The sequence below is a fragment of the Triticum dicoccoides genome, chromosome 1A, assembly GCF_002162155.2.
Source record: "Triticum dicoccoides isolate Atlit2015 ecotype Zavitan chromosome 1A, WEW_v2.0, whole genome shotgun sequence".
NCBI classification, from domain to species: domain Eukaryota; kingdom Viridiplantae; phylum Streptophyta; class Magnoliopsida; order Poales; family Poaceae; genus Triticum; species Triticum dicoccoides.
Window position 1 is genome coordinate 68,598,185 of NC_041380.1, and position 14,908 is coordinate 68,613,092.

Here is a 14,908-nt window from a genome sequence, read left to right on the forward strand (position 1 = left end):
TGGATGGGAGGGATCGGCTCATGATTCTTATGTGCTCCAAGATGCCCTATCACGTCCCAATGGCCTTAAAATACCAGAAGGTGGGATTCTAACCCATGGCTTCAAACTGAAACTTTCTTTAGTTCTTAGCTAATGTGTTAGCATCATCATGATGTAGGTAAATATTTCCTAGCGGATGCGGGATATGCTGCAAGACCCGGTATACTACCCCCATATCGTGGTGTCCGATATCACCTAAAGGAATATAGGGGAAGTAGAGTGCCTGAGAACCCAAGGGAGTTATTCAACCATCGCCATTCCTCACTTAGAACAACCGTCGAAAGAGCATTTGGTACCTTGAAGAATCGATTTAAAATATTTGCAAGTCAGCCATTCTTCCCTCTAAAAACACAAGTAAAAATTGTGTTTGCTTGTTGTGCGCTCCATAACTGGATCCTAGATGATGGTCCTGATGAGTATGTCTATGATGATGCTACTTGGTACTCGGCCCTTCCACGGAGTAGACGACACCGTCGTGACGTTTACCAGGAGAGCCAGGCATGGGCACACAAAAGGGATGTACTAGCTCAAAAAATGTGGGAGGATAATTTAGCAGCTCAAGATCAAGATGATTAAGAAGTTAGTATGTAAGGCTGATGTTGATGGGTTTTATTTTAGGTTCCATTCAGTCTGTTTGAAACTAGAGTTCTGCCTTATTTCTATGTATCAAACATGAGTGCTATTTTGTTACATTTGGTCATTATGTATGTGATTCATGTGAAACTATGTTGGTTGTACCTCTGTAAACTTATATCACTTATTTTATCTTTAGTAAATTGTTGGTTGTTTCATGCTTATTTGCCTCACCTATTATCTTTTAATTAAAATGGCTCACTGTATGAGAAACAGCGATGGCCAAGGGAAAGGGGAAGTCTGATGGTGATGGGTGCTCTCGTGAGAGGACTATTTCCTGGGCTGATAATCAGACCAAGTTTATGTTGGATTGGTGCATTGAATACATGAAGGAACAATATGCGGGATTTAGGTTCAGGAAGCATCATCTTTTGAAGTGTGCTGATGCTTTAAATAGAAAATTTGCTATGGGGGTGACACTTGCTCAAGTTGATCGTCACTTCAGGCACTACAAAGAAAATTGGAAGTACATTGCCGCCGCAATTAGCAAGAGTGGCAATGTTTTCGATGATATTAGATGTGTGGTAACTATCTCCGAGTCTGAAAAGTCTTGCCTCAATGTACGTATAATTTAGTTTCTTTTTAAAACTTAATATGGCTAATTTAATTAGGATCTTAATGTGTGTGTGCTTGTAATGCAGGATAGAGCAAGGCGCTTGCTTTCTAAGCCCATCAAGTTCTACAATGAGATGCAGGAGCTATTCACAGGCACTAGTGCTGATGGTTCTTTGGCCATGGACCAGCATACATGCACAATTGATTCCGATGACTCGGACAATGATGAAGGGTTGTATGATCCCAACTGCTATCCACAGTATGAGGGCCCTCTTGAGGAGGATTCTGACACTTTGCCAACAACACATTGTCCTAAAAGACCTCCAGTACCTGTAGGTGGTGATAATTCAACATCTAGCACTAGCCGAGTTGGTAAGAAGCGCCCAAGAGGTAGCAAGTCACCTACTAAGAAGCCACCAAGAACCAAGAGTCGTTTCATGGAGTCCGCTGAAGAAATCAACTCTACATTGAGGTCACTCCAGCAATCCCTTGCTGCCGCTCCTCCTCCAATGCCCCAAGTTGTTGATCCTTATGCTAGTTTATGGAAGAGGTTGGAGGAACTCCCAATTACAACAGATCAAAGAATTACTGTTGGTGTGCACTTATCTTGCAAGGACAATGAAGGTTTGTGTGGTTGGTTATGCAGTGCAAGTGAAAAAACTTTTGAAACTTGGGTTTGCAAGTTCTTTGCTGACAAAGATCATGTTTATAGCAACATGTGAAGTTATCTAGTTGCTAACTTGTCATGTATAGAAGTTGGCAACCTGTGAAGTTTAAAAGATGGCAACTTTTGGTATTTAGGAGATGAACTTGTGCTACGGCTACTGCTTTTGGGAAGTAGATCTTTTGATGTGTGGTGAAACACTTTAATGTAACTTGGCCAGAACTTGTGTTATTGCTATGAATGACTATCACTTGACTTTATAATGATGGACGAAACTTGCACGTATCTATCTTATTTTCTATCTTGATTATGAGTTTGCATTTTGAATTATTTTGTACAGATGGGATTAATAGAAAATGCTCCATGTTACTTTTTATGGTTATTATTATTGCGACAAAATCTTCTTACATTTACTGGAGCATGTTGTAGTATGATTGCTTTGCGAGACAAATGGCAAGTAATCTCATCACCGTGGAGTCTAGCAGTAAGGTGATTCTAACCACCTGTGGCAGGAAACCGTGGCAGAAAACCAAACGCAAACCATAACTTTTTGCCAAACATTTGTGGAAGCCATCCAAACACACGCCACACAAAATCTGCCACACCTAACCTAAGGCATGGCTACCAACCAAACAGTTTGATTTTGCCACACATTATGGCAAGCCACGGGTGTGGCTAGTAGGAAAAAAGTTATGGTTGCGTTTGGTTTTCTGCCACGGTTTCCTATCACAGGTGGTTAGAATCACCTTACTGCTAGACTCCACGGTGATGAGATTACTTGCCATTTGTCTCGCAAAGCAATCATACTACAACATGCTCCAGTAAATGTAAGAAGATTTTGTCGCAATAATAATAACCATAAAAAGTAACATGGAGCATTTTCTATTAATCCCATCTGTACAAAATAATTCAAAATGCAAACTCATAATCAAGATAGAAAATAAGATAGATACGTGCAAGTTTCGTCCATCATTATAAAGTCAAGTGATAGTCATTCATAGAAATAACACAAGTTCTGGCCAAGTTACATTAAAGTGTTTCACCACACATCAAAAGATCTACTTCCCAAAAGCAGTAGCCGTAGCACAAGTTCATCTCCTAAATACCAAAAGTTGCCATCTTCTAAACTTCACAGGTTGCCAACTTCTAGACATGACAAGTTAGCAACTAGATAACTTCACATGTTGCTATAAACATGATCTTTGTCAGCAAAGAACTTGCAAACCCAAGTTATAAAAGTTTTTTCACTTGCACTGCATAACCAACCACGCAAACCTTCATTGTCCTTGCAAGATAAGTGCACACCAACAGTAATTCTTTGATCTGTGGTAATTGGGAGTTCCTCCAACCTCTTCCATAAACTAGCATAAGGATCAACAACTTGGGGCATTGGAGGAGGAGCGGCAGCAAGGGATTGCTGGAGTGACCTCAATGTAGAGTTGATTTCTTCAGCGGACTCCATGAAACGACTCTTGGTTCTTGGTGGCTTCTTAGTAGGTGACTTGCTACCTCTTGGGCGCTTCTTACCAACTCGGCTAGTGCTAGATGTTGAATTATCACCACCTACAGGTACTGGAGGTCTTTTAGGACAATGTGTTGTTGGCAAAGTGTCAGAATCCTCCTCAAGAGGGCCCTCATACTGTGGATAGCAGTTGAGATCATACAACCCTTCATCATTGTCCGAGTCATCGGAATCAATTGTGCATGTATGCTGGTCCATGGCCAAAGAACCATCAGCAGTAGTGCCTGTGAATAGCTCCTGCATCTCATTGTAGAACTTGATGGGCTTAGAAAGCAAGCGCCTTGCTCTATCCTGCATTACAAGCACACACACATTAAGATCCTAATTAAATTAGCCATATTAAGTTTTAAAAAGAAACTAAATTATACGTACATTGAGGCAAGACTTTTCAAACTCGGAGATAGTTACCACACATCTAATATCATCGAAAACATTGCCACTCTTGCTAATTGCGGCAACAATGTACTTCCAATTTTCTTTGTAGTGCCTGAAGTGACGATCAACTTGAGCAAGTGTCACCCCCATAGCAAATTTTCTATTTAAAGCATCAGCACACTTCAAAAGATGATGCTTCCTGAACCTAAATCCCGCATATTGTTCCTTCATGTATTCAATGCACCAATCCAACATAAACTTGGTCTGATTATCAGCCCAGGAAATAGTCCTCTCACGAGAGCACCCATCACCATCAGACTTCCCCTTTCCCTTGGCCATCGCTGTTTCTCATACAGTGAGCCATTTTAATTAAAAGATAATAGGTGAGGCAAATAAGCATGAAACAACCAACAATTTACTAAAGATAAAATAAGTGATATAAGTTTACAGAGGTACAACCAACATAGTTTCACATGAATCACATACATAATGACCAAATGTAACAAAATAGCACTCATGTTTGATACATAGAAATAAGGCAGAACTCTAGTTTCAAACAGACTGAATGGAACCTAAAATAAAACCCATCAACATCAGCCTTACATACTAACTTCTTAATCATCTTGATCTTGAGCTGCTAAATTATCCTCCCACATTTTTTGAGCTAGTACATCCCTTTTGTGTGCCCATGCCTGGCTCTCCTGGTAAACGTCACGACGGTGTCGTCTACTCCGTGGAAGGGCCGAGTACCAAGTAGCATCATCATAGACATACTCATCAGGACCATCATCTAGGATCCAGTTATGGAGCGCACAACAAGCAAACACAATTTTTACTTGTGTTTTTAGAGGGAAGAATGGCTGACTTGCAAATATTTTAAATCGATTCTTCAAGGTACCAAATGCTCTTTCGACGGTTGTTCTAAGTGAGGAATGGCGATGGTTGAATAACTCCCTTGGGTTCTCAGGCACTCTACTTCCCCTATATTCCTTTAGGTGATATCGGACACCACGATATGGGGGTAGTATACCGGGTCTTGCAGCATATCCCGCATCCGCTAGGAAATATTTACCTACATCATGATGATGCTAACACATTAGCTAAGAACTAAAGAAAGTTTCAGTTTGAAGCCATGGGTTAGAATCCCACCTTCTGGTATTTTAAGGCCATTGGGACGTGATAGGGCATCTTGGAGCACATAAGAATCATGAGCCAATCCCTCCCATCCAGCAAGAACATATGTAAATCTTAGGTCAAAATCAACGGCTGCTAGCACATTTTGTGTGGGAAAGGACTTTCTACCCCTAAACCTATCTTGCATGTGGATTGGCACACATGCCGGTATATGAGTACCATCCAGAGCTCCTATGCATCCCTACGAAAAGAGAGAACCAGTTTCAAACAGACTGAATGGAACCTATAAATACATTGCAGATACTTGTGAATAATTTTGGATGTACCTCAAAGTAAGGGTGAAATCTGGAGCTACTTGTTATCTTCGAATGTGTTTCGATGGTTCTGATGCATATGACATCACGAGCAAGGAGACACAGGGCATCTAAAACAGCATTGAAGTACCTACTAACAGTCTCGCCCGATCGATAAAACTCAAAACCAATCGATCTATTTTTCCAGTTATGACCCACAACATGGATGAACATGGCAACTTGCTCCTCCACAGTTACATGGAATGTGTCTACCAGTAGACCACGACGTCTCAGGTTGGCACACAATTTGTGAAAAACAAATTTCCGCATGCGCAGCTCACTTATGCAATTAGCCTCGGTTCCATAATACATACGTTTCAGGCGTGACATCCTTTCAACATCTCGTTCGAACATGGGAGCATAAGTTATAGATTTTCTCTTCCTTTTTCGGACATTAATCTTGTACCAGTACATCCCTAAACACACAATAATGGCAGCAAGCAATCTTCTCCTCCACATGTAGTAGTGATAATAATGCATGTAATACTGTAAGCATAATGTTCTTTGGTCCATCTATGAAACAATAATAGCATTAAAAAATCAGATGACATCAGTGAGTGGAACTATATATAAATTTTTTATCCAACGCGAATTATACAGAGGACAGTATATTACTCAGACAATAAATTGTACAATACATATCTAAGAAAAGAACACAGAAAGATGTCAAATCTTACATCAACACCACATACTTACAAGATATTACTAACTTATAATCTCACTCGTACAAGCATGCAACAATTGCAAAGGGGAATTACGGTGTTACCTTTCCTCTTAACAAATAGTTGACCTTTCACTATGAGATGGAAGTTCCTAGTCTGGATGCAACAAGGGCAGGAACAAGCAACGGGAAATCCAACAAATCACGGAAGAAAGCTGGTATTTTTCTCTTGAGAAAATCAAGGACGCCCAGATCTGCATGTATGAGATGAATCTGACGTGATGAGATGGAGGAGATGGAGGAGGTGGAGGAGATAGATGCTGCGGTGATGAGGATTCGTACCAGGGAGGAGCAGATCGAGTGCGGCGGCAAGGTCGTCCTCAGCTGGATCTGGAAGGGGAGAGAGAAGGGCTCTCAGCCATGGGGTCAAGACTGAAGGGGTGGGGGACTTTTGGACTGAGGACGAACAGGGAAGCGATGACTTTTATCAGTTCACGGGGACTTTTGTGGCTCAGTTTGCGCGCCGCGGCGAGTGTGGCGGACGAAACGAGCGCCACACTTTTTGGCAAAATTTCAGCGGCGGACGACCCTTGACGTTGTGGCGAGCCTAACTTTTGTTCAAAACCAAACGCACGCCTAAGGGGCTGTGGCACGCCTCACCTTAGGCGTGGCATGCTTAGGTTGGGATCCAAACAGCCCCTGAGTCTCCAACCAAACAGCCCCAAAGTGATCCAGCAGACCGTCACCAACTGAGGTCAAAGTGTTTTGCATGCGGCAGGCCACTCTTTTCTGTAATTCTATTTTGTGTGATGTTTTCCTTTCCTTCAGCTTGCTTGAACTTGTGTAACTTATCATGGTGTGGACCTTTTCATGTTATCTATCAGTAAAACTTATGGTCGGTTCAGTATCAGTCGTTTAGGCCCCATTTGGTCTGCAGGAATTTTTATAGGTCTGGTTTTTCTCGGAAAAATAATCTATGATGTGTCCGATTTGAAGGAACGTCCTCGCTCATTCCACAGAAAAGTTTACCCATCCTGTACTTTTCACGGGAATGAAAAAAATCTACTGCAACCCAATGTTTGGGCCGAAGCCCAATGCAAGGTGTCAGTCGGCCGTATTTAAAAATCCTTGCATGTGAGTGTCAAACGGGCGGCCTGCATGTACAGCTAAACATTTATATTTTCATATAGTTGGAGACAAATGCATTCACTCGCTTTTATCCTCATATTCCTTGGGTTTTACTCGTTCACGTGCAGCAAAATTCTACTCCTAATATAAAAGCATTTTTTACACTAAATTAATGTTGAAAATATCGTTTTTACACTAAACCTAAGTTGAAAATGCACTTATATTATGATACGGAGGAACTACGTCCCTGTGTTTCACGTTCCAAGGTTTCCCCTAGTCAGGACTCAGGGGAAGCACATTTCTGTGAAGTTTTCAATTCCCTTGTTTTCTACCCCCTCCGCTCCGAATGGAGCTTAGTTCTTGTTTTTTGTTCATTTTTTTTGGATATTTTTTCGTTCAGTAGAACTAGAAATGCAAGAACACCGCTACCACTTTTTCTCTGATTTGAACTACGGTGGCTGCCCAGTTGAAATAGTTACAGTTTTGAATCAATCAAATTGCCGCGCGCCAGATTCAAGCCATTTACTGCCGATTCGTCGAGGGGTTTTCTGGGCGGTGGATAGAGGTGAATCCTAGTTTGACGCCCGTGGAGGCAATGCCCGCAGGGTGAGCCACTTGGGTCGGCCCAGTTCTACCATTTTGTTGCACGCTGGGTTCGTTCACTGTGCCATTTTATATGGCAAATGATAACTAGAAAACTTTCCCTGCATAGGGGGATCCTGTTTGACGCATAGGTTGCTAGTTACCGACCGCCCTCGCCACTACGCACAGTTTGGGAAATACTTGCGGTTTTTCTCTTTCTTTAGGTTTTTTTCTACTTTTTATTTTTCGTTCTTTTCTTCCTTCTTTCATTTAAGTGTTTTTTAGTTCTTTTTTATTTTATTTCTGGTTTTCATTTTATTGTACTTTTGCTTTTCTTAATTTTTATTTTTTGAAACCTTGAACATTTTTAAATCATGAATATGTTTGCACCCGCCAACATTCTTATGAAATCAAGAACATTTTTTCAAATTAACTACCATTTTCTAAAATTCGTATTTTTCTAAATCATGAATTTTTTCAGTTTGTGATCATTTCTTACAAATTTGAAAACATATAATAAAATTCTGAACATTTTATACGAAACTAGTGAACATGCTTTGAATTGACGAACAATTATTGAAATTCATGAATATTTTTTGAATTGATGAACTTTTTTATAACTCACAAGCATTTTTTTTATTTTGCAAATATTTTTCGAATTCCGAACATGTTTTCAAATTCATGAACACTTTTTGATTACATAAACATTCATTAAAATCATGAGCAGTTTTGAAAAATGATGAACATTTTTAATTTCCCGAAAATTAATTTTTTAATCATGAACATGTATTTAAATCACAAAAAAATCCACAAATATTTACGATTTCTTGGATATTTTTGTTAAAATTATTTAGAATCCGAATTATTTAAAGAATAAAAATACAATAACAAAAAGCAAAAACAATAAATTTAAAAAGGGTGCCCGCACTTGGCTGACCCAAAACGGGCGCGCTGGGGGCATGGGGTTGCGCATTGGCTCATTCGCCAGCGCCTAGCGCCAGGTCCAGGGAATCCCAACAACCCTTGGATCCAGACCACGTGGTGGCAATTTTTTAAAGAAAATCACAACAATTTTATGCACTACTTGGCAAGTTTCGCTTTTCGATCAGGGAAAGCTTTTGTAAAGTTGCCTTGTGTTGGAATGGCGAAGATCTTCGACAAAGTGTTGGCGCGCCGCCTTGCGCTGGAGTTGCCGCACCTGGTGGGCATTCATCGAAGCGCGTTTGTCAAAGGGCAAGCTCTGCATGATAATTTCATGATGGTTCAGAGCACCGCAAGACAGCTGCAGGCACTTCGCAAGACAGCTGCAAGCACTTCGTCAGCCTGCAATCCTGCTAAAGCTAGACATCTTAAATGCATTTGATGAAGGAAATATGTCATAGAGGCAGTAATAAAGTTGTTATTTATATTTCCTTATATCATGATAAATGTTTATTATTCATGCTAGAATTTTATTAACCGGAAACTTAGTACATGTATGAATACATAAACAAACATAGTGTCTCAAGTATGCCTCTACTTGACTAGCTCGTTAATAAAAGATAGTTAAGTTTCCTAGCCATAAACATGTGTTGTCATTTGATGAACGGGATCATATCATTAGAGAATGATATGATGGACAAGACCCATCTGTTAGCTTAGCACTATGATCGTTTAGTTATTGCTATTGCTTTCTTCATGACTTATACATGTTCCTATGACTATGAGATTATCCAACTTCCGAATACCGGAGGAACACCTTGTGTGATATCAAACATCACAACGTAACTGGGTGATTATAAAGATGCTCTACAGGTGTCTCCGATGGTGTTTGTTGAGTTGGCATAGATCGAGATTAGAATTTGTCACTCCGTGTATCGAAAAGGTATCTCTGGGCCCTCTCGGTAATGCACATCACTATGAGCCTTGCAAGCCATGTGACTAATGAGTTAGTCACAGGATGATGCATTACGGAACGAGTAAAGAGACTTGCCGGTAACGAGATTGAACTAGGTATGGTGATACTGACGATCGAATCTCGGGCAAGTAGCATACCGTTGACAAAGGGAACAACGTATGTTGTTATGCGGTTTGACCGATAAAGATCTTCTTAGAATATGTGGGAGCCAATATGAGCATCCAGGTTCCGCTATTGGTTATTGATCGAAGATGAGTCTCGGTCATGTCTACATAGTTCTCGAATCCGTAGGGTCCGCACGCTTAACGTTCGATGACCATCGATATTATGAGTTTATGAGTTTTGATGTACTGAAGGTAGTTCGGAGTCTCGGATGAGATCACGGGCATGACGAGGAGTCTCGAAATGGTTGACACATAAGATTGATATATTGGAAGACTATATTCGGACACCAGACTAGTTCCGAGGTGTATCGGGTATTTTTTCGGAGTACCGGGGGGTTACGGAACCCTCCGGTGGGTTATTGGACCTCATGGGCCTATTGGTGGAAGAGAGGAGGCAGGCCAAGGCAGGGCGCGCCCCCCCTAGCCCAAACCGAATTGGACTAGGGGGGCCGGACCCCCTTTCCTTCTCTTCTCCCTCACCTTCCCCCTGCTCCTTGTTGGAATAGGAAAGGGGGTGCCAAATCCTACTTGGAGTAGGATTGCCCTCCCCCATGGCGCTCCTCCTCCCCTTGGCCGGCCTCCTCCTCCCTCCCCCCTTTATATACGTGGGAGGGGGGCACCCCAAAGGCACACCAAAGTTTCTCTTAGTTGTGTGCGGTGCCCCCCTCCATAGAAACACACCTCGGTCATATTGTTGCAGTGCTTAGGCGAAGCCCTGCGCTGGTAAATTCATCATCATCGTCACCACACCATCGTGCTGACGAAACTCTCCCTCGGCCTCAGCTGGAACAAGAGTTCGAGGGACGTCACCGAACTGAATGTGTGCAGATCGCGGAGGTGTCGTGCGTTCGGTACTTGATCGGTTGGGTTGTGAAGACGGTCGACTACATCAACCGCGTTACTTAACGCTTCCGCTTTCGGTCTATGAGGGTACGTAGACACACTCTCCCATCTCGTTGCTATGCATCTCCTAGATAGATCTTGCATGATCGTAGGAAATTTTTTGAAATACCGCGTTCCCTAACATTGGCATCTGAGCCAAGTCTATGCGTAGACGTTATATGCACGAGTAGAACACAAAGAGTTGTGGGCGATAATAGCCATACTGCTTACCAACATGTCATACTTTGATTTGGCGGTATTGTTGGATGAAGCGGCCCAGACCGAGATTACATGACCGCGTTCATGAGACTAGTTCTACCGCCGTGATTCACACACAGGTGGCTAGTGGGTGTCTGTTTCTCCAGCTTTAGTTGAATCGAGTGTGACTACACCTGGTCCTTGTAGAAGCCTGTATTTACAAGAAAGTGAGTAAGGCAAAGGCATTAGGGATGCCCAGTCCCGAAATGAAAAATTAATTTACTTTATGTTGTCAAATAATAAATTTCTTGGAAAGTGTTGGTATGGAAGGCACCCGTGGATCCGGCTAACCATGGAAAGTGAAAGTAGGGTGGAAAAAAGAATAAACTTTATTTTCTGTTTGGGAACCGGCTATGATATATCTATCATGGAAAGTGTTGGGAACTCTAAGTCATTTTCGTTGGTGGCAAGGACACACCTCCCAAAATGTTTTTATCTCTAAGTTTTTCGCTTTGAGCTCTAGACCTCTACAAATCCCTACTTCCCTCTATGAAGGGCATTTCTTTTACTTTATGCAATTTTTATTTTGAATTTGAGTCTCCATCTTCTCTTATAAAGCACCAATTAGGAGGCACTATGATCGTACTTGAGCATTGGGTGTAGTTAATATGCGAGTGTGTTTCATGAATGGATCAATGATTAAGCGTGATGGGCTAGGGATAGCTTATTTTAGCGTTGATATTTTGAAATACATGGTTGCTTGTTGATATGCTTGAGTATTTAAGTTGTCATGTCAAAACTAGGCTATTGCTTTGAACAATATAAAAGTCCAAATATCCATGCTATAAAGAAAAGAAATATGAGATGACATGTTAGGCAGCATTCCACATCAAAAAAATTATTTTTATCACTTACCTACTCGAGGACGAGTAGGAGTTAAGCTTGGGGATGCTGATACGTCTCCAACGTATCTATAATTTTTTATTGTTCTATATTGTTATATTATTAATTTTGGATGTTTTATAATCATTTTATAGTCATTTTATATCATTTTTTGGTACTAACCTATTGACATAGTGCCAAGTGCCAGTTGCTGTTTTCTGCATGTTTTTTGCATGGTAGGAAATCGATACCAAATGGAGTCCAAATGCAAGGGAACTTTACGGAAATTTTTTATGGACCAGAAGAGACCCAATGGGTCAAGGCAACGCCTGGGGGTGCTCCGAGGGTAGCACAACCCACCAGGGCACGCTATGAGGCCCAGGCGCGCCCTGGTGGGTTGTGCCCACCTCGGGTGCCCCCCGGACCACCTCTTTGCTTTATAAATACCCCAATATTTCAGAAAACCTAGGGGAGTCGACGAAAATCAATTCCAGCCGCCGCAGAGTCCAAAACCACCGAATCCAATCTAGACACCATCACGGAGGGGTTCACCACTTCCATTGGTGCCTCTCCGTTGATCCGTGAGTAGTTCTTTGTAGACCTCCGAGTCCGTAGTTAGTAGCTAGATGGCTTCCTCTCTCTCGTATGATTCTCAATACAATGGTCTCTTGGAGATCCATATGATGTAACTCTTTTGTGGTGTGTTTGTTGGGATCCGATGAACTTTGAGTTTATGATCAGATCTATCTTTTTATATCCATGAAAGTTATTTGAGTTTCTTTGATCTTTTATATGCATGATTTCTTATAGCCTCGTATTTCTTCTCCGATATTTGAGTTTTGTTTGGCCAACTTGATCTATTTATCTTACAATGGGAAGAGGTGCTTTGTAGTGGGTTCGATCTTATGGTGCTTGATCCCAGTGACAGAAGGGGAACCGACACGTATGTATCGTTGCTACTAAGGATAAAATGATGTGTTCTATCTCTACATAGATAGATCTTGTCTACATCATGTCATCATTCTTATTGCATTACTCCGTTTCTCCATGAACTTAACACACTAGATGCATCCTGGATAGCGGTCGATGTGTGGAGTAATAGTAGTAGATGCAGGCAGGAGTCGGTCTACTAATCTTGGACGTGATGCCTATGTAATGATCATTGCCTGGATATCGTCATGATTACTTGAAGTTCTATCAATTGCCCAACAGTAATTTTTTTAACCATCGTTTGCTATTTTTCTCGAGAGTAGCCACTAGTGAAACCTACGGCCCTCGGGTCTCTTTCTCATATTATTTGCCTTTGTGATCTACTTTTCCTTTTTTTATTTTCAGATGTATTAAACCAAAAATACAAAAATACCTTGCCGCGTTTTATTCTTATTTATTTTATTTGGCGTTTGATCTATCAATCTACTACAATTTTATTCAGGTTTGTTTGCCTATCTTGAAGCGCCGCTACCCGAAAGGGATTGACAACCCCTGCTACACGTCGGATTGAGAGTATTTGTTATTTGTGTGCAGGGGTTGTTTACGTTGTGTTGCTTGGTTCTCATACTGGTTCGATAAACTTGGTCTCATGATTAAGGGAAATACCTATTGCCGTTGTGCTGCATCACCTCTTCCTCTTTGGGGAAATACCGACGTAGCTTCGAGCCACCATCAGATACCCTAATGAAACTATTGGGTACACCTTCTACCACAGGTCCAAAGGCAAGATCTGTGTTGCTAAGAATGGGTCATTTCTAGAGAATGAGTTTCTCTCGAAAGAAGCGAGTGGGAGGAAAGTGGAACTTCATGAGGTAATTGTACCTTCTCTCGAATTGGAAAGTAGCACATCAGAGAAAACTGTTCCCATGATGCCTACACCAACTAGAGAGGAAGCTAATGATGATGATCATGAAACTTTGGATCAAGTAACTACTAAAGCTCGTAGGTCAACCAGAGTGGTACGGTAACCCTGCCCTGGAAGTCATGTTGTTAGACAACGACAAACCTACGAACTATGAAGAAGCTATGATGAGCCCAGATTCCGACAAATGGCTTGAGGCCATGAAATCTGAGATAGGATCCATGTATGAGAACAATGTGTGGACTTTGGTGGACTTGCTCGATGATCGGAGGGCCATTGAGAATAAATGGATCTTCAAGAGGAACACGGACGGTGATGGTAATATCACTGTCTACAAAGCTTGACTTGTCGCGAAAGGTTTTCGACAAGTTCAAGGAGTTGACTACGATGAGACTTTCTCACCCGTAGCGATGCTTAAGTCTGTCCGAATCATGTTAGCAATTGCCGCATTTTATGATTATGGATTCTGGCAAATGGACGTCAAAACTGCATTCCTTATGAAGACTTTGATCCATATGAGGATTTGAAGAATAATGCACATATTCATAACCCTTAGATCTTCCCTGTGAAACAGAAGTGTTAGCATGATGATGTTCATATGAGGATCTGGATCCATATGAGTAATTTGGTCCATATGAGGACTTGGATCCATATGAAGACTTTGGTCCATATGAAGAATTTGATCTGGGGTTCCTATTCTTCACAGGTGGTGTCATGATGACATTCACCTGGATACTTTCAAGGCACCTTTTGGGAACCCAAATTTTCTTCATAGGGGGACCGTTCCTGCAGTTAGTGCCAACATATCTAGCAAATACTTCACCATTCTTATTTTTGAATAGTTTATAGTTGGAGCCAAATGACTCATCAAAAGAATATGAAGATTCACATGTAATGCCAGATAGGGTAGCTAGATCCACTAAAGGTCCCTTAGCAGCAACCCATGAGGTTTTGGGATACTGCTCAGGTTTCCAGTAGGTCTCATCAGCATTGAGTTTCCTCTCAAAGGCAATACCCTCTTTCCAAGGTTTCATGTTGAGGATCTGCTTTTTAAGCACATCACAAAGAGCTTGATGCCCTTTGAGGCTTTTCTACATGCATGCTACATACAATTCCTTCAGCCCTGCATGGTCAGTGATACTAGCAACATCCTCGGGCGAGGAATTAGTGATAGCAGAGACAGTTGAAGAATTTGCAGCAATAGAAGCATTTGAACTTTTAGGTGAAGAATTAGCAGATTCACGTTCAATGCATTTCAAACATGGTGGCATGAATTCTTCCTGAGCAGCGCTGATTTGTTGAGCAAGTAATGAATCATGCTCCTTCTGAAGATCTTCATAACTCACCCTTAGCTGCTCAAGATCTTGCTTTCTTTGAAGAAATTCAT

General features: G+C 41.5%; 2 pseudogenes; one reads left to right on the forward strand and one right to left on the reverse strand.

The window, feature by feature from the left end:
- The first annotated feature begins 890 nt into the window (after window positions 1-890).
- LOC119351533 lies at window positions 891-1,698 on the forward strand (annotated as a pseudogene).
- A 1,621-nt stretch (window positions 1,699-3,319) lies between these two features.
- Window positions 3,320-4,127, reverse strand: LOC119351549 (annotated as a pseudogene).
- Between the last annotated feature and the right edge of the window lie 10,781 nt (window positions 4,128-14,908).